General features: G+C 34.9%; 1 pseudogene; it reads left to right on the top strand.

Annotated features, from left to right (window-relative positions):
* Positions 1–15,423, top strand: part of LOC116865882 — a 54,792-nt pseudogene extending 39,369 nt beyond the window's left edge.
* Positions 15,424–16,598: the final 1,175 nt, after the last annotated feature.

The following is a 16,598-nucleotide window of genomic DNA, read 5'->3' as shown; positions in this document are numbered from 1 at the left end:
CGGATTCCAGTGTGATCATTAAGAACCTCAACAGAACCCAAAAGCTACATAGAGTGGTGAAGCCATGGAAAATTCATTCCAAGATTATAGCTCACTTGGGCAGTTACACAATAATAGAATGGGAGCATAGCTATAGCTCATTTTGAACTAGGCAAATGGATCCAGGCAAATAATTGGATTACTGTTTCACCTAACTGGAGGGCCCATACCAAATAAATGACAAAGATATTAAAAATCAGGCACTCACTGATTTCAATTTTGTCTTGATCATCTGCAGACTAATGGATATGTTGGTTTACAAAGTATAACCCAGAAAATATAACATTATTTTCAGTTTCTTTAATTTAAAAGAAGTATTGGAATAAGAATCCAAAAATCTCAACATACATTTTACATCCTCATACTGAACAATATGTAGACAGAGATAAAAAGGCCACCCTTTTTTTAGAATAAAGCTTCATTGACCCAAAGAAAGACTTAGGCCTTTAGACTGACAATGTTAAAGCAATACACGAAAAACATAATAAAGAAATTCACAAAAATCATCCATTCAGGTATTGGTTTATTCACCAAATATACTAAATGTTGAAAACAGGTCAGTGAACAAAATAGATCAATTTCCCTATCCCCATGAAACTTAAATCCCAGTAAAGGCAGACATGATATATTAGTAAGTTATATATTAGAAGATAGCAGATGCTAGGAGATAAATAAACAAGTTAAAAGAGAAGAGCTGGAAGGGGAGAGGTTGATTTGTACTTCTAAATAATATGGTCAAGGAAGAACTCCTTAAAATGCAATATTGGGCTTAAGGCTGAAAAATATGATAAAAGGAACCTATAACATTAGAGGAAAAATTCTATATATAAGCATATAAACGTAACCATGATCCATCTCAAAATACAATCCTATCTTAAGGTTTTTAATGTCAATGTAAGATTTTTAAAAATCATAGATAAACCCAGAGAGAAAAGCAGAATTCCTACCAAAGAGTAATGCAAAACATCAAACCTTCTGTTCTCAGTACAAATAACAGAGTACTATAGAATGGTATTTACCAAGTCTAGAAGAGGACAAGCTTGTGTACAGAATTCTAACTGAGCAAGGAGTGCTATTCATGTTTGACAATACATACCTGGAAGTCATTTTGTTTATGCCTGAATTCAGAAACTATCTTATTTAAATATCTTACTTACAATTCCAAATATATATTGAAGAAAATAGATTGAAAGTTCAACCTAATGAGAGATTTAAAAAATGGAAAACTTAATGTTTTAGGGAATAAAGAAAAACTCATGGGGAAAGTTTAAACAATGTTTCATATTTTGACTAATAATTGTGAATATAATTATATAATAATGTCAATGTAAAAATTATTTTTAAGGTAAAAAGGTTTATTCCTGTTGTCATTTAGTTCTCTGGTGGTACTTATTTATAGGTAATTATTTCTTTAATATTCCCAATTATCACTTTCTTAGACTTTATGTTTGAAGAAAAAACATTTTTTGAATAATTAAATGTCTATTTTAGTAATATCATCCTTCAAATAGTAAATAGAATAGTAAATTCCATTTCATGCAATATGTTGCTACCATATTAAATACCTGAAGTTGCCTGGGACAACAGATAATTTAAAGTCCAAATGACAGGGGGCTAGGATGCTAATCTGTGCAAGGACTATTTTACATTCTTGGTATCTGAAACATTTCTCTGTAGACACACACAAACACATACAACACAGTGGAGATAACAAATTACAGTAAACCTAATGGCTTAAAACACAAATTTATTAACTTCCAATTCTTGAGGATGGAAACATAAAATGAGTATGCAGGGATGCTTTCCACCACAAGGCTTTAAGAGTACATTCAATTTCCTTGCATCTTCTACTTTATAGAGGTTGTCTGTATTCTTTGGCTTGTGGTTCCCTCTTCTATCTTCAAACCAGCGGCATAGCATAACACTCTCTCTGACTCTGTGTTCATTATCATACCTCCTTAGATTGACAGTCGTGGCTCTGTGATTACAATGGCCACATCCAGACAATCCACATAATTCCAGATAATCAAGATCCTTAATTGCAGTCACATCTGCAAAATCCTTTCGTATTTTGGTAATGGTTAATGTATAATCATAGATTATGAAGATTAGGACATGGACATCTTGAAGCCATCATTCAGCCTAGTATGTGTATATGTATGTGTATGTGTATGTGTATGTGTATGTGTATGTGTATATATATCTATCAAGGCATCCTGGTTGTTGCAGTGCAACAATTCATCATTTAAATTCTCTTTCTCTCTCTTTTTTTTTTTTTTGGCTATTGAGCTATAGACTATTAGATTAATTAGACTAATAACTAATATTAGACTACTAGATTAAAGATCAGATGAACATTAAGTCCCAGTTATCCTGGGAGAAACTACCTCTAGAAAATGCATATGGACAATCAGCTATTCTATATAGAATGCAATAGTTTTACACATTTATGTCCTTGGAGTTAATATAGATATATACACTACCCCAACTTTTATCTTTAAAACACATAAAACAGATCCATGCAATAAAAATCAATGAGTGCTCAGAGAGGAATTTATCTGAGAGAGAAGATATAAATATTTCAGAATGGATTTGGGGTTTTTCTTAGCTTTTAGAAACCTCCAAATCCCCTTCTAAGATGCAAAAAAGTGTTCCTTGAGTAATTTCAACTTCTCAGGTGCTTTCATCCACGAGAAATTTGGGGAGATTTTTGCCTGCAGGCATTAAAAGCACTAAATCCTGTAATACAAAATACCACTTATGCTTCTGAGCTTTTCACCACTGAATTCAGGAAGCTCTCTCATTGAGTAGCATTCTAAAATAACTTTAGGCAGGATGAGATATTATTTAAATACACGTAGAAATTGCTGTTTGGAAAAGCCAAAGGCAACTAACTCTAATTACGAAAGCCAGTAAATATTACCTATAATCACGGAAGTGATCTGTAAAAGGAAACAGGTCCTAAGACAAATACTGCCGCAACAAAAAGAAGCAGACTAGAGGGCAAAGGAAGATGTAGTTTTAGTTCGATATCCTCAAACACATGCAGGGAATTACTTGGCATCATCAGGATTGGTGATGGTATTATAGATCAATTTCCTGAGTGACAATTGTGGACAATCATGAGCTAGACCTGAAAGCTTGAAAGCTCCCTGTAGGCATAGCTCTGAATTGCAGAGAGAGGCTATGACAGCAGTAGCCTGCATTGTGAGAGCAATGCTGCAGTGTTGTATACATCAGCATGGGCTGGAAGTGGTTGTCAGTAGAGATTAGGGTGCAGGTGCTGGAGGAAAAATAAAATTTAAAAAAATGTGTGCTGATCAAACAGTGTGTTTGCATTACAGGTGTGATTGGGGGAAGGCAAAAGATTAGAAAAGAACAGTTAGAAATGAATTAATGTGCATATGTAGATTTTTCTTTATATATGAGAAAAGGAATCTTCTATTTCTTTTTAGTTCTTGTAGAACATATAAGGGAAAAAAGCCGAAGGGCAGGCAGAAAAAATGAGAAAATGAAATAACAGAAAGAATTAAGTCTCAAGTGGCTTGGCTAAGCAAATTTAAATGCCTGGCTGTGTTCTTAAAGAAAAAAGAAAGGAAGAATAACAAAACAAACAAACAAACAAAAATGGGGTCTGTTCTGTGCTTGCTTATAATCCTTTCCTTGGGATTTTGGTCAGTACCTATCATTTATTTCGTGCTACTGAGCACAGTTTTTGTTTGCTTATTTTGGTTTTTATTTAAACGAGTGAATCCTTTTAGGGGCGCTCTACAGAGATTTACATTCATATGTCCAACGGGGCACAGATGACATTTTCCCTAGAGTATGCTGGCAGTGATGATGAGCATTTCTTTTTCTTTAGACCGTATAATAGCTACCTGGTTGAATTGGATAGTTATTTACACATTGTTTGGCTCCCACAATGTAATATACTTACACATGAAATACTTTGGGATCAATCTTTAAGAAAAGGGACCGCCAAACTACATTTTCCTAAGATGCCCTTTATTCATTTTACATTTTTTTGTCCCAAAATTTTAGCAAAATCTTTTCTAGTACTGGTAAACTTGGACATGAGAATAACCTGACTTTCTACTTGTATGTATATCATCCTGACACCTGATTTTCCTAAGGGGATTCAAGATTGCAAAAAGCTGCCATGTTATTACAGTCCGTCATGAAAGATTGCCTGAAGTGATGTCACAACATCAGACATTCAGCTCTAGTTGACACTGAAACATCACTTACAGAAAATGCTTGCTTTGGGCATATTTTTATTTGAGCTATGACAGCTCCATCTAATCATCTAAATGACATACCTGTGGAAATAACACTAGTCAATATCTTATTCTATTACTCTTTCTATTTATTTAATTATTCATTGCCTATTCAGTATTTTACTTCATTTTTCAGAGTGCCACTTTTGGCATTTATATTGGAAACTGATACAGAATCTTATATTTAATAGCAGAGTATAAAGAATCTTCATTATCAAGATCGACACAACTACCATGAGAGAATTTTAAAAGCCTCTTATAGTACTATAGTTTAAATCAGCTTATGAAATAAAAAAAGAACTAAAACACAATTCAGTGATTAAAAATAAACATTTGCAAAAGCAATATAAAGGATCAAAGAGGAAATTTTGGAGGAAACAACTCAAGATATAGGTGAAGAGAAATAAAATTCTAAATATAGCACATTTACATATATATATATATATATATATATATACTGAGGCAACTGCATTTACATTTCTTGTCATTACTGTAAGATATAAGGAAGGTCAAGGCAATACACTGAATTATTAGTCTCCCAAACCATTTCCTACTAACTTTATCTTATGTTTCCTTCAAAATGGTATTTTGAGCAACTCTGAAGTATACTGTTTTATCAGTTTGTACTAGACGAATTTTGAGAATATTCCATGCAGTATTGTTCCTTATGATTGCTTTATATATCTTCTAGGTGAAAAGCCCTTGATTATATTATTCTAAGGAAGAGAAAAAAAGTTCCTGACATCCTCATCACTATCTCTCTTTTTGACAGTCCCAGTAGAGCCTCACACTACTGCCTGATTTTCTCTCCTGACAGCAAGCCAAGTTGGCCACCAATTCAAATGACAGATAAGGAAGGTTGGGGGGCTGGGGAAGAGGAGAGAAAGGCTAGATTTAAATAGCAGCTTGAAAATATTTCTCATAGCATAAAATATGTCAAATATCAGAACAAAGTATTCTAAAAATTTTGGCTAAAATATCCTATTCTAGTCAAGTTTAGTCTAATTCTTATTATTATCCCTCATCTCCCCTTAATTATATCTTCTTCCACAGTCCTGTAGAATTCTGTATATTATTATTTGACACTACAGGTAGCATCACAGAAATAAAAATTGAAGGATGTCTTAAAATTTCTACTCATGAGATTTTAATTTAGGAAGGTGACTGAGTGATGACATGGAGAAGCCAATGCCCTTGAAAGAAGATTTGCTTTTATCACTTATGTTTTCTGAGAAAGGGAGGCATGCTACACCATGCAGGGCCACAAGAGATGCACTAGGTTTGAGCAGGAGGCAGAAGCAGGAGTAGGGGGAAGCCTAGGTCAAAATTATTATTGTGGCTTCTGTGCGAATGCAAGGCAGGACAGAGTGTATGGATTTACAGCTTGGGATTGGCTAGTTAGAATAATTCCCCAGTGCTTTGGGCTGTAGGAGTGGTCTCCAGTTGCTGGGTACCTGGCCTTGGAATGATTTAGGGCAGGGCACATATTGGCTTGGTGTGTCAGAGTTAGATAAGAAGATGGCTAAAGCTAGAGACTCAGGATTGGTTGGTCTGCATATGAAAGGCTTGCCCATAGGCAAGCTGTTAGTATCTTTAGGGATTAGCTCCCAGGTCTATAAAATCCCCAAGTGCCAGAGCATCAAAAATACAGAAAACAGGTGCTTACAGGACAGAATACATGCCTCATTTTCTAGGGCAGGAAAAAAAAGAAAGAATACAGAAAACAAGAAAATGCGGTGGATATAATTGGTCCTTTGATGATTGAAGGAAGTGAGTCAGTTGGCATTATACTCTCTAGCTCTATCCACATTATTGAAAATGGTAAGATTTCTTTCTTTTTATGGCTGAATGATGTGTGTGTGTGTGTGTGTGTGTGTGTGTGTGTGTGTGTGTGTGTTTCTCACCTCCTCTCTACTCATACACCTATCAGTGGACATTTGGGCTGCTTCCATAATTTGACCATTGTAAATAATACTGCTAGGAACATATGTGTGTATGCATCCCTTTGAATTAATGCTTTGTATTTTGGGGATAAGCACAATCTTTGCATTATAGGGTAATTCTATTTTTAATTTTTTGAGGAAACTCCATACTGTTTTCCACAGTGGCTGTACCAGTTTGCTTTCCCACCAACAGTGCAAGAGGGTTCCTTTTCTCTACATCCTTGCCAACACTTTTGTTTCTTGTATTTTTTATTTTGGCCATTCTGACAGGTGTAACATGATATCTCATTGTAGTTTTGATTTTCATTTCTCAGATGATGAGTGATGTTGGGCATCTTTTCATGTGCCTATTAACCACCTTGATATCTTCTTTGGAAAAATGTCTGCTTATGTTTTCTGCTCATTCTTTAATTGGATTATTTGTTTTTTGGGTGTTGAGTTGTATCAGTTCTTTGTATATTTTGGATATTAACTCTTTATTGGATATGCTATTTGAAAATATCTTCTCCCATTCTGTAGGTTACTTTTTAGTTTTATTAGTTTTAGTTTTGTTGCACTGTGCAGAAGCTTATTTTGATGTAATTCTAATAGTCTATCTTTGCTTTGGAAGGAATATGGCCCCACTGACACCTTGATTTCAGACTTCTGGTTTCCAAAATTCTGGAGGAATGTATTTCTGTGTTTTAAACCATGGAATTTGTGGTAATTGGTTTCAGTAGTCACAAAAAGCTACTACGGCACTGGATAACTGTAGTAGACACCATCTGCAGCACCTTGATGGTATATAAGGGAAGATAAGCATTTGAGTGTTAAGAGAAGTGCAGGATATCTTTAACATTAATATTCACATTGTTTGCCTTAATTCCATGCCTGTATATATTAGCAATTATTTTTATCATACAAATAAAATATTATTATTACAAACAAATAACATTTATACACAAATAGAAAATTATCAATATCCTTAAAAAAAATAAAAGTAAAGAGTTTCTCATGTATCATTTCATATTCCCAGTTTCCCTGCATAGACTGATATAGCTTAGTACAGTATCTATATTGGTTTCCCGGGGCTCCTGTCACAATATACCACAAATTGAGTGGCTAAACAAATGAAGTTAATTGGCTCAGTTCTTTGAGACTAAAATTCTGAAATCAAGGTGTTTGTCAGGGCCATGCTTTCTCTGCATGGGAAAAGATGTGTTCAAGGCCTGTTGCCTAGCTTCTGGTAGATCTTTGGCTTATGGTAGCATAATTCCAGTCTTCATATAGTATTCTCCCTGTGTCTCTCTCTTTGCCTAAATATTACCTTTTATAAGGATACTGTCATATTGGATTAGGCCTCACTTTAATGACTTCATTGTAATTTGATCATCTGCAAAGAGCCTATCTTCAAATTAAGTCACATTCACATGCACTGAGGATATTAGTATTTCAGAGTCTTTGGGGGGCACATAATTCATCCCATACCGTGCCCAAATCAATAATCTTGAATTGAGTTGTAAAGTGTATGTGACAAGGAAAGAAGATGATAAAGACACTTTAGAGAATAGAGAAGATATTAATGAGCGAGATTATAATTCTGGTTTGGGTAGAGTTTTCAAAATACAAAAATATTGTCCATGTGTAGCACACATAGCCGAATAAAATATTTATACAAGGTATCTCCTCTATTTTCAGTAACTGAGCTAGTGTTGCCTCTTGTGTTTTTAATCTAGAGAGTAGCTGGTGGTAGAGAAAAGGGAATCTGAGGATTTATAAAGTTGTGAATTAGTGGCATCTTGAATTTAAGTCAGGTTCATTTGCATAATTCTGTCTTTCAAAAGCATTCACTATGCCTCAGGTTTCCATCCGTTCCCTACGCTTCCACTAATATCTCAGATATGTGGGATAAATTTTCAACAACTCTGCCAGAAGGTGTGGGAGGAAAGGGCCTCACGTCAGTGGTTAGGTAATTACTGGCACCTGCTGCAGTCTGGCTGCTCTGTGTCATTGCAAAGACTGCAATTAGTGAAACTGTGGTCTGTTCTTTTTGTCAAATACAAGATGGTGGTCTTCCTTATGTCTTGTTTCCATGTTTACCCTCCCTTGTTCTGCAGACCTCACTGAATCTAGCCACATTCTCCATCCACCTTCTAGCTAGTTGTTTCTCATCACAGCTTCTGTAGAGTTTATAGAATCTGTCACTATGGCAAAATTTGGCAGGTCTTCAGGATGCCATCTCAGTTACATTTTGCCCCTACTGTTGAGCACTTTAGAAATGTCTCACTCTTTTCATTCCAAATGAGGTCTAAGGGGTTTCAAAAGATAAAATGCAGGTTCTTTGTGGCCTGCCATAGTTCGCCACCAGTATTTACCTATGCTGCAAATTTTTTGTGCTTGCATCAAAACCACCCTGCAGAATGCTATCCACCCAGAGTTCTAAATAGGGAGTGGGACACAAACAAAGCTTTTTTGGCTTTTGCTCAATATATTCAATTCTGCTCCATCCCCCTGAAAATTCAGCTAGTAGAGATATGATACTGGCATTCTGATGTCCTTTCTTATCTAAATTCTTCCCAATTCTACTAATAAAGAAGTGACGATAATTTTTTGTTTTACTCTATGTCTCGGCTAGAATATCTCTTAGATTCTATTCCTTTTCTTTAAATGTGAATTAACGTTATGGTCTAGTCATGGTTGGTGGGAGTATTCTTTACACATGAAGGAATTAATTAAATAATATTTGTTTTCATGGAAGTTGACTCTTGATATGGAGAAACGGGCAAATTCAAAATAGGGATTATGAGAGATAAAATACACTCATTTGATCCCCTATTTTATTCTCATTATTTTCAACTAACAACAGAGTTAGTGACATATTTTCATTAAAAAAACAAATTATTTCACGTTTGCAATATCCATTCCTATATTTTTCTCAACTTCTTTTTTCTTACTTCTTTCCTTTTTTTTTTCCAATTTATTTTTATTAGAGAGATAGAGATCACAAGTAGGCAGAGAGGCAGGCAGAGAGAGAGGGGGAAGCAGGCTCCCCACTGAGCAGAGAGCCCCATGTGGGGCTCAATCCCAGGACCCTGAGATCATGACCGGAGCTGAAGGCAGAGGCTCAACCCACTGAGCCACCCAGGCACCCCATTTCTTTCCTTCTTATATGTGCTTGTTAAATTCATTAGATGTATACCTAGAGATTATTATGAGCCAGGTACTAAACTAGATACTGAGGATAGAAAAATAAATAAAGCATATCATGCACCGTCAAATATTTTACAGGTTAATGTAATAGTTAGACACACGATATTTTAATTAAATTTTATTTCAGTTTGGTTAAGTGTACCTAATCACCTAACATATAATATATATATATATATATATATTTTTTTTTTTTAATTTATTTATTTTTTTTTTTTTTTACCTAATCTGTTGACCTTGAATATGGGTTAACTTAATGTCTTTCTTTTTCAGGTTTAAGAAAATTTGCTTGGGGACTCCTGGATGTCTCAGTCGGTTAAGCATCTGCCTTCGGCTCGGGTCATGATCTCAGGGTCCTGGGATCGATTTCCGCATCAGCCTCCCTGCTCAACGGGAAGCTTGCTTCTCCCTCTCCCTCTGCTGTTCCCCCTGCTTGTGTGCTCACTCTCTCTCTCTGACAAATAAATAAATAAAATCTTTAAAAAGAAATTGCTTATATGGAAAAATAAGGTGTGTAAGTAGCTGATAAAACATAATCAGTGGCACAAAAAACACTTGGTTCTCCTGAATCACAATCTAATTTTTTCCTTAATACTGTACTTATTCTAACATGTGATATATGGTTATAGGCACCATGTTGTGTGTGTGTGTGTGTGTGTGTGTGTGTGTGTGTTTCATCTTCTTATTTTTTCCCCCTTATGTTATGTTAGTCACCACATAGTACATCATTAGTTTTTGGTGTAGTGTTCCATGATTCATTGTCTGTGTATAACACCTAGAATTCCATGCAATCCATGTCTTCCTTAATACTACCACAAGGCTTACCTATACCCCCAGCCCCCCCTCCCTTCTAAAACTCTCAGCTTGTTTCCTAGAGTCCATAGCCTATCATGGTTTGTGTCCCACCTGAGTCCCCCCCTTCATTTTCCCTTTTTTCTCCATATGCACAATGGAATATTATTTAGCCATCAGAAAAGATGAATACCCAACTTTTGCATCAACATGGATGAGACTGGAGGAGATTATGTTAAGTGAAATAAGTCAAGAAGAGAAAATTAATTATCGTATGGTTTCACTTATTTGTGGAACATAAGGAATATCATGGAGGACATTAGGAGCACCATGTTAAAAAAAAAATAATAATAATATTTCCTGAAAGACTTGGTACAATTCTCACTCAGAAAGTTTGAAACATTTTGACCCAAAATCAACTAAAGTACTTGCCAAAGTATGACACGATGAAAAATGAACAACAACTCATTACCATTTGGTACATGCCATTTGAAAATAGCTACTGACACATATATGTTAGTGTCTACCTTATTGAAATAATGCCTAGAATTAAGAAAACAGAAATAACTTGAAAAGGGAAATACCAGAACACATTAAAAACAGGAATCATTGCTCCCTATATTGCTGGAAATATTTTAAGTCCTCTTGAAATGAGATCAGGATTCAGAGACTCAATGACTGAGACAGAAATACTACTCAGAGGAACTTGAAAATTATAATATTAAATTAGGTTGTAGCTCCTAAAATGCTTATTGCCAGTACTTGTATTTTTTATCTTTTCTTCCTCATTGGCTAGATGAAGGATTGCCTCTACTTTCTCATCTTTGAGTTTGTATAACTATTGTCGATTTTACATTAAAAAATGAAAGCAAAGTCCTTTCCTCTGGTTAAAATATGTAATAATAGAAACAAAAGCAAACATCTCTTTTGGAAGTTTCTTTGAATTTGAATTTCATTAATTTCACTATACATTGCCAAATTCATTATCTCAATAAAGTAATTCCTCAAGCATTTGCAGGAATAGAGAAAAACACACAACAGATTTGAGAAATATGTACTTTTAAAATGTTCAACATGTACTGGGAGACAAGAGCCAATTTCAATAAACATTTTGTATTTCTTTAGGTTGAACCACATGAAATTGTCAATTTTGCCAGGTTCGCGCACCTCTACAGAAATCACAATTTCTTGAACCCAATACAGGCTTGCAGAACTCTACTTTTATTAGATTTGGCTAAAGATGTAAATTTTGGAACCATCAGGCAATATAAATGCTATAAATACAGGAAAATACACAAAGTGAGAAGAGAGTTGGCAAACACAGATATGTAAAGTGCCAACAAAGGAAGAAGTAGGGTTGTTTGGGCGACTGAGAAAAAACAATCAACAGCACTCCCAAAATGATAATATAACTGACTTAACCAGTCCCACAAATATGTTAAAATAACTTGAGTTCAAATATATTTTAGCTGTTGAATGACTTAGTTGTATTACACAAAAAAGACAATTCTCTTCACATAGTATGAACCAAGGACAAACTGAGAAATCAGTTCATTTTGCCCAATTACAAAGGAATAAAAATTTATGCATAAAATATTTACTTTTTACAGAATTAAAATTTAATTTTGAGAGACATTAACTATTTTACGTATTACATATATTATTTCAAGATACAGACTACTGGAGCACCTGGGTGGCTCAGTGGGTTAAAGCCTCTGCCTTCGGCTCAGGTCATGATCCCAGGGTCCTGGGATCGAGCCCCACATCGGGCTCTCTGCTCAGCAGGGAGCCTGCTTCCTCCTCTCTCTCTGCCTGCCTTTCTGCCTACTTGTGATCTCTGTCTGTCAAATAAATAAATAAAATCTAAAAAAAAAAAAAAAAAGATACAGACTACCATGTAGAGTAATGTGCTAGCTCACATATGGTTATGTTATTGATACATTGATAAAGATGGTAGCTAGAAGCTATTCTTTCAGCAAGCTGTTTCCTTTCTTTTACTCCTTTTCACCTCCTTTCTAATAACCATCCACCATCTCCACCAAGGTTAATAATAAAGCCACCTACTAAACAATACAATATATTCAGCCAAGTAATATAATAAAACCATAATATTATGAAGAAAGATTTTAATATATAACTTTCTACAGTACTTTTTTGAATACTTTCTTAAAACAGTTTTAAAAGGAAAAATGATCAAGTAATTTTCACAAACTTTATTTACAAAATATATGCATTAGTTATTTTTATAGTATAATTTCATTTAAAGATGTTACACTTTTTTTTTAATTTTTTTTTTTAAGATTTTATTTATTTTTTTGACAGGACAGAGAGATCACAAGTAGTGAGAGAGGCAGGCAGAGAGAGGAGGAAGCAGGCTCCCCACTGAGCAGAGAGCCCGATGCGGGGCTCAATCCTAGGACCCTGGGATCATGTCCTGAGCTGAAGGCAGAGGCTTTAACCCACTAAGCCACCCAGGCGCCCCCACTTTTATTTTATTTTTTTTTAAGATTTTATTTATTTATTTGACAGACAGAGATCACAAGTAGGCAAAGAGGCAGGCAGAGAGAGGAGGAAGCAGGCTCCATGCTGAGCAGAGAGCCCGATGTGGGCTCGATCCCAGGACTCTGGGATCATGACCTGAGCTGAAGGCAGAGGCTTTAACCCACTAAGCCACCCAGACGCCCCTAAAGATGTTACACTTTTTAAACAAGGGAAAATGTTTTGAATTATAGATTGGTATTAGAGCACCAGTTAACCTAATTCTGTCTTGGTTATAAGTTCTCAGCTTTTGCAATGGGAGTTTGAAATGTTAAAGGGCTAATGAAGAATGTTCAAGGAGAAGTTGTCTGATATCATCAGGAAGCAGGTAGAGAAAAATTGCAGAGATAGTTATAAATTTATAGCAAGGGTTAATAAAACAAACAAACAAACAAAAAAAAACCCCAAAACTATCCCTTACAAATTCATAAGTCTACAGAATGAATTAAGGTGAAAGAGATTCCCTCTCACTACCAACTGGGAGATGATTAAAATTTCAAATTTTATGCGACAGAAAGTGTGTTTTTATTTTGTCTCCATTGTGGAATGTCAGATGACACGTATTTTGTGACTTTTTTTCACTGTGCATAATCTTTTCAAGGTGATCCATGCTGTAGTATGTATCAATATTTGTTAATATTAATCTATGGAATGTCAGGGAATTTAAATCATTAAATCAGTCTTTTGTGACTTTTTTTCAGTATGCATAATCTTTTCAAAGTTGATCCATGTTGTAGTATGTATCAGTATTTCTTTCCATTTTATTGACAAATAATACTCCATACAGGGACACACCACATCTGTCTATCCATTCTTTTGACAGACACCATGGCTGTCTTTACTCCTTGCTTATCATGAAGAGTGCAACCATAAGCATTCACACACCAATTTCTAATGGAAATATGCTTTCATTTCCCCTGCATATATGCCTAACAGAATTATTGAGTCATATGGTAATATCTATGTTTAATCATTTGAGGAACTGCCAGACTTTTCCAGTACAGTTGCAATATTTTAGGTTCTCACCAGCAGTGTAAAACGGGTTCTGATTTTTCCCATGTTCTTGCCAACATTTTTGTTATGTGACTTTTTGACTCTAGCCATCTTAGTGGGTTTGAAGTGGCATCTCACTATAATTTTTTATTTGCATTTCCCTTATGACCAATAATATTGAACATCTCTTTATGTGCCCATTGACCATTTGTGTATCTTCCATGGAAAAATATCTATTCATATTCCTTGCCTACTTTTTGATTGATTTTTTATTATTGAATTATAAGACATTTATATATTCTAGATACAAGTCCCTTCTCAGATATGCAATGTACAAATATTTTCTCCTATCCTATGAGTTGTCTTTTCAGTTTCTTAATTGTATTTTTTAGAACACAAAAGTATTAAATTTTGAGGAAGTTCAATTTATATATTTTTGCATCTGTTATGCTTTTGATGCCATATTTAAGAATCTCTTGCCAAATTCAAGGTTGTGAAGATTTACCCATATCTTTCTCTCTAAAAGTTTTACAATCTTTGCTCTTAAATTAGGTATGTGATCCCTTTTGAGTCAATTTTTGTATGTGGTATGAGGGTAGGGTCCAGATATCATTCTTTTACATGTGGCTATCCAGTGATCCAGTATCATTTGTTTGAAAAGACTGTTTCTTTTCCTGTTGAATGGTCTTGGTATGCTTGTCAAAAATCAGTTGACCATAGGCATCTACATATAACTTTATATTCTGCTTTGACTTAGTTTTCTATCAGGTAACTTTTCCATATTAATTATTATTCTTGAAAAATGCCATTTTTGAAAAGAACATACTGCTCCATATGGATAGGTGGCATTTAGTCATTCATATACAGGAAACAGTTAAGATGCTTTCAAATTTTACTGTTAGAAATATCATTTTGATTAAAAATTCTTTCATTTTTGATAGCTTTGTGAAAATCTCATTTTTTTTTACCATGACAGAGAACTGTTGCACCTAATATATACAAATGCTTTCTTCTAAAAATATAATTTCTTCTATGAATAAATCAAATATATGCTCCCCCAACTTTAGCTTAGCTTTAAACACTCCTGAAAGCTTAATGGCACCCTTCAGGGTAAAGACTCTGCACTGATCACACAGCACCCTTCAGGGTAAAGACCCTGGACTGATCACATAGCCCAGGCGCCAGCAAGAAGTATTCCGATTCCAGAAACTGGCCCCTTGTGCACTCTCAAAGTCACAGGTGTAGGTTTAAGCACTTTCTGAAACCATCAGTGCTTCACATGGAAGAACGGCTGGTGGAAAAGATTTTCAGTCCAAGTAGAGTCCTCCTTCCGGGGTTCGAACGGGAGATCAAAATTCTGCTCTGGATGAGAGGACCCAACTCCAAGAGCAACGTTGAAATCTCCATCATGGGGAAACGTTGGTGCCAGGAAGAGTGCCGAAAGTCTGACTCGCATTTTGGCTTCAAAACCCTGAAGGAAAGGTTGTGGAGGCAATGTGATCCTTAGCCTTGAAACCACAAATTCTCTTGAAAGAGAGAATATTCATTCTGGTGTCTTCCTCTGAACCATAGTGATGAGCAGCCTGAAAGAAGCCATGCAATCACTGAAAATATGTTAGGAGACTGTCCAGGAACCTGTTACCACAACAGTGTGACTTCTGTGATTAGGACCTCAGTACAGGGGGGTCAGTCTGGGTCAGGAGTCAGAAGCCCAGTCTGAACTCTGCCTTTGTTCCCGTGGCTAAGGGGAAACAAGTATTGTCGATGGTCTATCCACCTTTCACCTACATAGACAGTTGTTGAAAGATTAAACGCGAGTTATAATAAAAAATAAACTTTAAAAAACATATATAGATACCTACATAGATACAGATTAGGATTGTCAGGAAAGACAATCTTGCTTTGCATGCTCCAAGATGGGAAAAAGCAAAGAATTAACAAATGGTTGGTTTTGCTTTTTCATAGTGTTTTGTATTAAGTGGGTGTGGCTAGTATCTTTATGTTCCTGGGAGGGAGCTTTTACATATAAGGAAGAACTTTACTGTTTATTTGTTTATTAATAACGAATAATTTTGAAAAAATAATCTTTCATTGATATTAAACAAGATTTATAGATCCAATTGTTAAGTGCTGAAACATTGATGAGAAGCTGATTCCATTTTGTCTTCTAGTTAAAAAGTATGTTTAAAAAAATAATAAATACTAAATAAATACTCTTGAAAATCTAGTTCCCAGGTTTTTCTTCCAGAATTTTCTTCCTCATATGTACAAAAAAAATAAGGTATCTATCATTTTCTATACATCTATGATACTCTCTGGTATTTTTGCTGATTATAACCTTGCTACATTGCCTTTTTCTCATGCTGTATTTTATTTCTTAAAGCCTGTTTAAAAAAAAAAAAAAACTGCTTTACAAAAATTTCCAAGATTTTCTTTGCCTTAACTAACCTCTGTAACACTACTTTCTCTTTCCTAGCCTTGAATTATAAGGTCCTATTTATTTTATCTCCTACCAAACCATGATTTCCACAGTATTAGTGTCATTATCAATGCATATTTTCTTTATGCATAAAAGAATCTCAAGTACTTGTTGTACAAATAAATTAATTGCATCTGTATATTACACAAAATTGCAAGGGGCTCTGATCTCACAGCACTTCCTACTTGTGATAATTCATTCTGCAGCAAGTAAACAACTTGCAAAAAAGAAAAACCAATGAATTGATTCTGATAATGTGAATCATGTGAATCTCAGTACATGTTCATTGAATTGTGTTTTATGATGTTCTCAAATATCAGGACAATGTGAAATCAAGTGTAGCAAGATGTT

Source organism: Lontra canadensis, unplaced genomic scaffold, assembly GCF_010015895.1.
Source record: "Lontra canadensis isolate GAN:19392208 unplaced genomic scaffold, GSC_riverotter_1.0 scaffold1, whole genome shotgun sequence".
NCBI classification, from domain to species: Eukaryota; Metazoa; Chordata; class Mammalia; order Carnivora; family Mustelidae; genus Lontra; species Lontra canadensis.
The sequence above is the reverse complement of the archived record's forward strand: the minus strand, read 5'-3'. Positions and strand labels throughout refer to the sequence as shown.